Source organism: Lactuca serriola, chromosome 5 (genome assembly GCF_051521515.1).
Source record: "Lactuca serriola cultivar US96UC23 chromosome 5, Lser_US96UC23_V15, whole genome shotgun sequence".
NCBI lineage: Eukaryota > Viridiplantae > Streptophyta > Magnoliopsida > Asterales > Asteraceae > Lactuca > Lactuca serriola.
This window is the reverse complement of record NC_136412.1, coordinates 310,065,433-310,074,848: the sequence shown is the minus strand read 5'-3', so window position 1 is coordinate 310,074,848 and position 9,416 is coordinate 310,065,433.

Below are 9,416 nucleotides of genomic sequence, written 5' to 3'. Positions count from 1 at the left end.
ATATATATATATATATATATATATATATATATATATATATATATATATATATATATATATATGACCCCAGTCCACCGCCGAGCTACCGTCGAGCGTTTTCTGAAACCTTGATATATATATATATATATATATATATATATATATATATATATATATATATATATATATATCAAGGTTTCAGAAAACGCTCGACGGTAGCTCGGCGGTGGACTGGGGTCAAAGGATTAATCGGCTAGGTGGGGATTAATCGGGGACCATTAATTATTAAAAAATTAACATATAAAACATTAATCCTAAGAATATAACATTATATCTATTAAAAAGTTACTAAAAATTAATAAACATACCATTATAACATGATACTATGATTACAAAAACCCTTTTGATCCTTAATACATCAGATCTAAATAACCAACAATTGCATTTGGATCCAAGTCTGCATAAAATGGGGAGAAAAAAGTGTTATGAACAATGGGTTCCAATAGCATCGGGAAGAGATGTGGACCTGCAACCTGTTGTCTACTGTATTTGGAACTTTGTGAATGTTAATGGAATTCAATAGTAGGAGGCTGTGGATATGTGGGAATTCCATGATCGATGATTCGATCCTGATTATTGCTATATAACACACAAGAGGCGGCGATTGTTGTTGAAGCTTCAGAAGGAGAAGACTGGTTTAGCTTCGAGGATGACGACTGACGGATTGCGATGACGTGAATGGAAGAAAAAGACGGTGTCGTAGGAGGGACAGATGGTATCGAAGAAGACTATGGCATCGTTTTAGAAGCATCAGTTCATGCTTTCTTTCGTTCCTTCAGACTACAGAGAGAATTTCAAAAAAGAAAAGAAATGAATGCAATGGAGTGAGAAGAACCCTAACAACAAATCTAACAATTTGAAACTTTTTCCTTTAAAGTTTTTTTTTTTTTTTTTTTTTCTTTTTTTTGATTTTTTTCTTTTTTTTACCGATTAGGGCGCCTAGGCCCACCTAGACCCGATAATCTCCGTCTTTGACCGATTTTGACCACGTCCGATAATAGGGTCCGATTAGCTATAAACGTCGACAGTGGAGGACTGTCAAGCGCCTAGGCTCCGATTAATCGGCCGCCTAGGCCGATATTTGCAACACTGATATATATATATATATATATATATATATATATATATATATATATATATATATATAATATATATATATATATATATATAACTGTTATCTTCATTTATTCATTTATGAATATAAAATATTTTCTTTGTAAAATGTATTTCAAAATTATTTATCTTCTACTCACTAATTCATGAAGGTAAGAAGATTTTTATTTTTGATAAAGATCACACAACAATGATAGAAACAGATTTGAAGAGGAAAAATGCGAAAGGTACAAAATTCCTATCATATCTAATATATTCATATATGAATAAAATTGAATATACTAGTTATATTTTTGTAATAAATAAATATTAATAAACCAACGAGCATATATCATATTCATATATCAATAACTTATTCAAATATTATATGTTTTCATTTCCCAGATAAAAAAGAAACAAAAACACCAAAGAAAAGAAAGCATCAAAGCAGAAAAAGTCCATCAAAAAGGAAAACTCCTGAAAAACAAAAACTACATGATTTAGAATCTGATTTTGAAAGTAGTCGTCCATCAAAGAAGGCAAAAAAAGGAATCACCAATCAAGAAAGAGATAAAAAAAAACCAATGGTAAAGGAATTTTACTCGATGAAAAACAGATGTTCACCAGAGTCCTTACTATCTATAATCCTTGGATTGAGTAAAAAACAAAAAGAGTGCGTAAGATCTATGGGTTTTGAAAGTTGGCTAAAAATGAAAATCACAGATATACCGCTGAAGATGGGATTTTATGTTCTTCAAAAATTTGATTATGAGAGAATGCTGATAAACGTCGAAGGAAAGGAACTGAAAATAACAACACATTCTTTTTATGACATGTTGGACATTCCAATAGGTGGAACCATACTTACATAACTAGATCAATGGCCTAAAGATGATACTAGTTATGATGAATAGAAGCAACAGTTTCAAGAATGATCAATCATCCAATTGAATGTGATCAAAAAAGTTATTGTTAGTACCACAGAAGCTAATTTCAATTTCAAATTGAACTTCTTAGTTCTTTTTGTCAACACATTTTACGAGTCAACATCAATGGGACGATGCAACCTGTTTCCTTTGAGTTATATTTCAAGAAAAACAGATATCAGCAACATAGATTGGTGCAGCTATGTTTTGGACTGTCTTGTCAGAACAAAGAACTCATACATACCATACTCAAATAACAGCTACTTTGTTGGACCTTCAGCTTTCTTGGTGGTAAGTTATTATAATGTTTATACTCAATTTTTAATAATATTAATTATTCTTAACTAAATAGCACATATTCATATATCAATAAGAAAAATATACTTGTTCACATGTAATGCTTTACATTACTTATTCATATATGAATAAGTAAAAAATAATTTTACCTGTTCATATATATATATATATATATATATATATATATATATATATATATATATATATATAAGTAATGGTTTCAATTACCTATTCATATATGAATATCAATTAGTTATCATTTATGTGCAGTTGTTTTATGCTGATAACATCCACTCAGAAGCTTTAACGGTAACACATAAACGTCGAACAATTTGTTATTGGTGTTTAGAGAAGATTAGAAATCGAGAGACATTTGAACAAGAAGAAGGTAGATTTGGACTTGAAGAATTAAATGAAGAATTTGTTAATGAACAAGATGAAGGAGATATAGATCTCGAAGGCAGTGTTCTGATAAAGATGAAGATCATTATGTTGAGGTAATTAGTTTGAACATGTTAATAATATATGATTACATTAAATTATTATATTAATCTCTAATCATACTTATTTTTATTACATAGGCATATGAATCAAAAATATCTAAAATTCTTAATAGTTTTGAGAGGATGAAGGAAAAGCTGAATTCAAAGTTCAATGATGCGATAACAAAGTTCCCTGAAAAGGAAAGTTTTAGGATTTTCAAAGAAAAAAATGACAAATATAATTGTTGGAGAAAAAACTAAAAGCACAACACTTTTTGAATTTCCAAGTAATGAAACTAGAGTTGAAGGTATCAATTTGACACCAATAATGGGTCAAAAAACAAATGATCAAAAAGAAAATGAAGATGAAGAAGGAAATCGTGAAGAAGAAAATGATAATGATGGAAGTCAATCGGAAGTGGATTACTTGATTGATTCAAATGAAGCAGAGAATGAATGAATAAAAAATGATGAAGATAAGAATAAAAAAGAAGGTGAAACTGAAGTAAAAGAGAAAGATGGAAAGAACAATGAAAATGACAATGATGAAGAGAAAAAAGATGATAATGTTGAAGAAACAACATGAAGTGACTATTCAACAAACTAAAAATGAAAATTTGTTGGATAAAGTTGTTGACAACATTGTGGATAATGTCCTTAGAATTGGATTTTCAAGTTTAAATAGTCAAGAAGATGAAATCTGGAATGACCCTGAAATGAAAACTATTTTGGATAATATTGATATAGGTAAATTTTGTGTTACTTTTATTTTAAAAAAGATATAAAAATATTAATACACAATAACAATTTTGTTTATTAAATTTTGACCAAACTCACCAATGATTAGAAGTAAAACTAATACTCTAATCAGTCAAGTTATTCAAGGTATGTTACTATCAACTTATTATTTATTCACTAATTTATAAATTAATTATATTTAATATACAACATTAAATGGATCTTGCAGAAAAGGGAAAATCAGAAGGTGTACATAAACAAGGAAAAGAAGTTGAAAAAACAAAGGAAGATGATACAGGTAAATGAATGGTTTAAAATATATTACAATATTTATATTTATTTTTTTAATAACATTGTTTATTCATAAGTGAATAATACAGTATATAAATGAGTAAAAAAATATAAAATATTCATATATGATGTATATGTTTCAGGCAAGGAAAACTCTGAACATGAAAATAAAGGAGGAACAGAAGCTAAGAACACGAAAGATGGAGGTGCAGATAAACAAACATAAATTGAGAAAGGAAATGCAGAAGATAGAGATAACTAGTTGATTCATTAATAAATGAATATAATAAGTTTTATTATTCACAAATAAATAATACAATATATGAATAAATAAAAAATATAGTATTACTTATTCATAAATAATGATATGCACTACTTATTCATAAATGAATACATTACTTATTCACAAATGAATTACTTAATCAAATTTCTTTATCTTTCAGGAAAGAAAAAGTTAGAAAATAAAAACAAAAAAAGAGAAAAGCTGACAAGACAAAAGGAAATGAAGGAGGCAACAATTTGGAAAAACATTTCAAAATATAAAAACAAATATTATAATTAACTTACAACTATTTATATGATAAATCTCCTGGCATGCAGATGCTCATCCAAGCTTTAGTCCAGGTCTCAGTCAAGATTCAGATCAAACTTCAAGTAAAAAATCTAATGAATCTTCACCGAAAAACCACTTACAAAGAAACAAATCAAAGACAACCATCAGAAGGTTGTTATCAGATTAGCAAACAAAAATGTTCTTAATCCAAAACCAATCTCTGTAGCAATTCCTACTGAAGTAGGACCATCAAAGCATGATCTGGATCAACCAAGAGAGAAGAAGCTTGCCGATGCTTTCAAATCACCTTTCAATTGCAAAATAATTGACACAAAACCTAAACTGACACATCAGGAGAGTATTGTCTGTGAGTGGTTATTCAACTTGCAAGGGAATACATCGTAAGTAACTTTATTTTATAGACATTCATATATAATTATTATATAGATAATAATGTATGCCATTTTGATTATATATTTGTAGAGATGTGGTAGTCTAGACAAAATATAGTCAGATAATAGAAAGAGAAATTATGGAAAGTCTATATGCAAGCACAAAGATTTTTGGAGAAGTTTTAGACACTTGGGCTGATTTACTTAACCACCAAGAACTGGAAAGGGATTTTGGAAATTCACCATACAGACTCTTCTTGAAAGTTGCAGTTTCTGTAAGTTTATGTTCTAACCTTAATTTTTTCTTTATTGATAAATGAATACACCAATATGATGTATTCATTTATGAATATATTTTTTTACAACTGAAATTCACATATGATTATACCAATATGATGTATTCTTTAATATAATTATGTATATTCCACTGAAATTCACATATCACTATGTATTCATCTTTGAAGAAAAAAATCAAAAATAAATATCTTTAGTATATACTTACGATTATTATACCAACATGATGTATTCATTTATGATTAACAATTTACTAATCCTTTAAAATTATATTGGTTATAGACTGCTTATCTAACTTCAAAATTGTCTAATGAAAGAAATTATGAAAAATTCAATGAGAACTTTCATGATAGTACTGATGGGTACAAAAAAATCTTGAACATAAAAGATATTGACATGATATGTTAATTAAAACTGTTTTTTTTCATATATATTTTATCAACAAAATTCTTACCATTATATACATAAAAACAAGTATTTTTTCTAGTTGTTAGAAGTGCTCACATTTTTGTGATTGTTTTCAACTTAAAGAAACCATCAATTGAAATTCCGGACAACAGTGTAGTTGAGGGGGATTATGAAGGAAAATATGGAGTACTATTGAAACCTTTGGTATGTACACAATTCACAACAACATAAAAGAACCAATTTATTACATATCTAACTTTTATTTTATTTAATGATCAGAAAAATTTGTTTGTGAGATACTTTAAAGAAATAAACCATCCAAGAGCAAATACAATCTCAAAAGAAAGTATCATACCCCAATGACTTGAAATGCCATTGAAAACAGTTAAAAACAAAGTTGATTGTGGGGTGTTTGCAATGAGACATATGGAGACCTATATGGGACAATCAATCTCAAAGTGGAAACTAGGTCTTCATAAAGAAAGTGCAATTCAACAAACTACTTTAGAGAAGCTCAGACAAAGGTATGCACACCGAATGCTAACTTTTGAAATTAACATGTTGAAGGCTAAGGTGTTGGATCTTGCTGAAAAATATCAAAAAGTTGAATTCAAAGTGCGTACTGCTCATGCATACAAGGCTATACAAACAATTCAAAAAAGGTTAAAAGCATATTGATGATTGCTTGTGATGAAGTGTGATGGCATATAACAGTTTGTGTTGAAGATGAATGAATTTGAAGTACATGCAAGATGATTATGCAAAACAAGTTTTAGATGGTTTGTTAAATGTTATTGAACATCGTTTAAATAGTTTGTGAAATGCTTATGAACAAGTTTTATTATCTTGTGTTGAATGATTATGTAATAGAAACAAGTTTGCTTATTTCTGTCATTTTTTTATATTCAAATATTTTCAAATTTTATTTTTGTTTATTCATAAATGAATACGAATATGATATATTCATTTATGATTAAGTTAGGAGTAATATGTCACTATAACAAAGTTCAGATATGAATATAACAAATTTCAGATATGAATATAACTTATTTATTAGTAGAAACAAGTTTGCTTATTTATGTCATTTTTTATATTCAAATATTTTCAAAGTTTATTTATGTTTATTCATAAATGAATAGGAATATGATATATGCATTTATGATTAAGTTAGGAGTAATATGTTAGTATAACAAAGTTCAGATATGAACATAAAAAAGTTCATATATGAATATAACTTATTTATTAGTATAACAAAGTTCACATATTTGTATTCATTTATGCTAGTTTTCAATTTTATTTAAGTTTATTCATAATTCAATACCAACATTGTATATTCATTCACCTTTAATATGTAAATAATAACATCTTCAATGATAAATAAATCCACACATTATGTATTCATTTATGACTAATTTACAAATAATATGTGTATTTCACATATAAATTTACCATATCAATATAACTTATTTAATATAACTTATTTAAAAAACAAATATGATATATAAATTTTAAAAGAACATATATTTCAAATCTCAATTTACCATATCAATATAAATGTGTATTATTCATACATGAATATGATTGTTTATGGTTATTATCTGCATATATTCATAAATGAATAAAACCAAAAAACATTAAAAAAAAACAAAAACCCTAAATGTCTTTTGTTGATTGAGCAGCTACAATTCTTACTATACATGTACATAAATTATGAGGAACTCGTTTTTCACATCCTGAACACATTCTATGTTCTTTTTTAGAATTTTCATATACTACTTCACCTGCACTTGGAATTCTTTTCTTGATTCCAGAACCTTTATTGCTTTGAACTTGAGGAACATGAATATTAATCTCTTTTGGATTAGGAATAGAAACACCCATAAGCTTGCATACGACTTCACCATCCGTGTTGCTTTTCAATCCAGAAAATGTATAATCACTCTCACTCTTAAATTCCTTCAACAACATCTGTTTTTTCTCAACGAACAAAGCCAATTTCTTTTTGTCATCTCTTATAATATCTAAACACGATTCAAAATTATAATATGAATCATTGACTAGCTTCACATTCTCACAATCCCCTGAATCAGATTGAAGAGAACTAAAACGATAATTTCTTGATATCACATCATTTCTCCATCTTTTTCAGAATGTACCTTTCAGGGATTTCTTTCACACCACATCTCATCATTATTGTAAAAGCATGTCTGCATAAAGCACCCATACGCTTGAAATGTTCACAATTGCAATTTATTTCTTTGTCTTCAACTTTTATTTCAACCTGATACAAAAACATAATAAAAAAAATTAAAAAACAATTTAAACAAAAATTACACATTTACATTCATATATGAATACTCATATATGAACAATCATATATAAGTATTCATATATGAATATATATTAACATTACATTTTTCATAAAAAACTATTAAATTACCTTAAATTCATTTTTAAATTTGCTTTTAGTGTTGTTGTGTTGCACAATATAAACTTCCCACCCATCTTCAATACCAACATACGAGTATGTACAGAAAAAACTTGCTTTAAATATTTCCTTTTGCACCTCAAAAAATAATGTACTTGTATAAACCTTTGATGCTTGTAGTTCTATTTCTCGAGGTGTTTGCATTTTATATGATGTTTTCTTTGATGTGTTATCAAGCTCTCGTTGAGTATTCCTTTGCTTTTGAATGGCAGTGTCGTAATTCATCATGAAATTCAAAAGTAAATTATCACTTTCTGAGTAGGTATTAAAGAATGAATTCATACTCTCTGACCTCGACGTAGTCTTCATCAACCCACACATTGCAATATCATTAAAATATCCAAGTATCCATGAATCACGTTTTGTAAACATGTCTTTAAACCATCTCATATCTTCCAGATTGAATTCCTTCAAAAGCAAACCTCATTTCACCTCAAATACATCAGGTTTCATATTAATGTCCCAAACAAGATTCGGGAATCTTTTTGTAAAGTCTGTGTTCGTAAATAAATCATCTAATATCTGTATTAAAACAAAAATAATATAAACTTCTGTATTTATTCATTTATGAATAAATATGAATAAGTAAAATATCAATAAATATTCATAAATGAATAAACTAATATTTAAAAAAAAATATTATATTCATCTATGAATAACTAAATACTATCATACATATTTGAAATATAATAAAATAATACCTTGCTTTTCAACTTCTTCATTATATGCCACATACATAATCGATGCTTTGAATTAGGGAAAACATTCTCAATAGCTTGTTTTATTGCAGCATCTTGATCGGTTAAAACAAGTGTTGGTTCTTTCCCATGAGTTTTAAGAAATGATTTAAGCAACCAAGAGTAGGACTCAATGCTTTCATTGCTTAGCAAACCCGCTCCAACAGTAACTGATTTTTTTATGATGGTCAATAGCAGTAAATGGAACAAAAACCATTCGATACCTAACACACGCAAAGAAGTGTTCATTAAAGTCAATTTTTGATGTATTCATAAGTAAATATAAAAATATTCATGTATGAATACAATTACAATATATTATTAGAATAATTTCAACAATAAAAACTGAACATGAAACATAAAAGTTAAAATATTCATATATGAATAAGCAATAAAAAAGTAGATAGAATAACTTACTTGTTTGTTTGGAAAGTCGCATCAAACGAGATAACATCACCAAATTTAGCATAATATGCCTTCTCAATTTCATTAGCCCAAAACATATAGTCCAAAACATTATCTTTATAATTAAACTCAAATGAATAATTTGGACAGTGAGCTTGACGGTCATTCATTGTGTTTACTATCATTTGGGCAACTTTATAACCTATAACCCTGTTGATATCTCTCCTTAAATTTTTATAGTCAACTACTTTGGGCTTTATAAACTCATACCCAC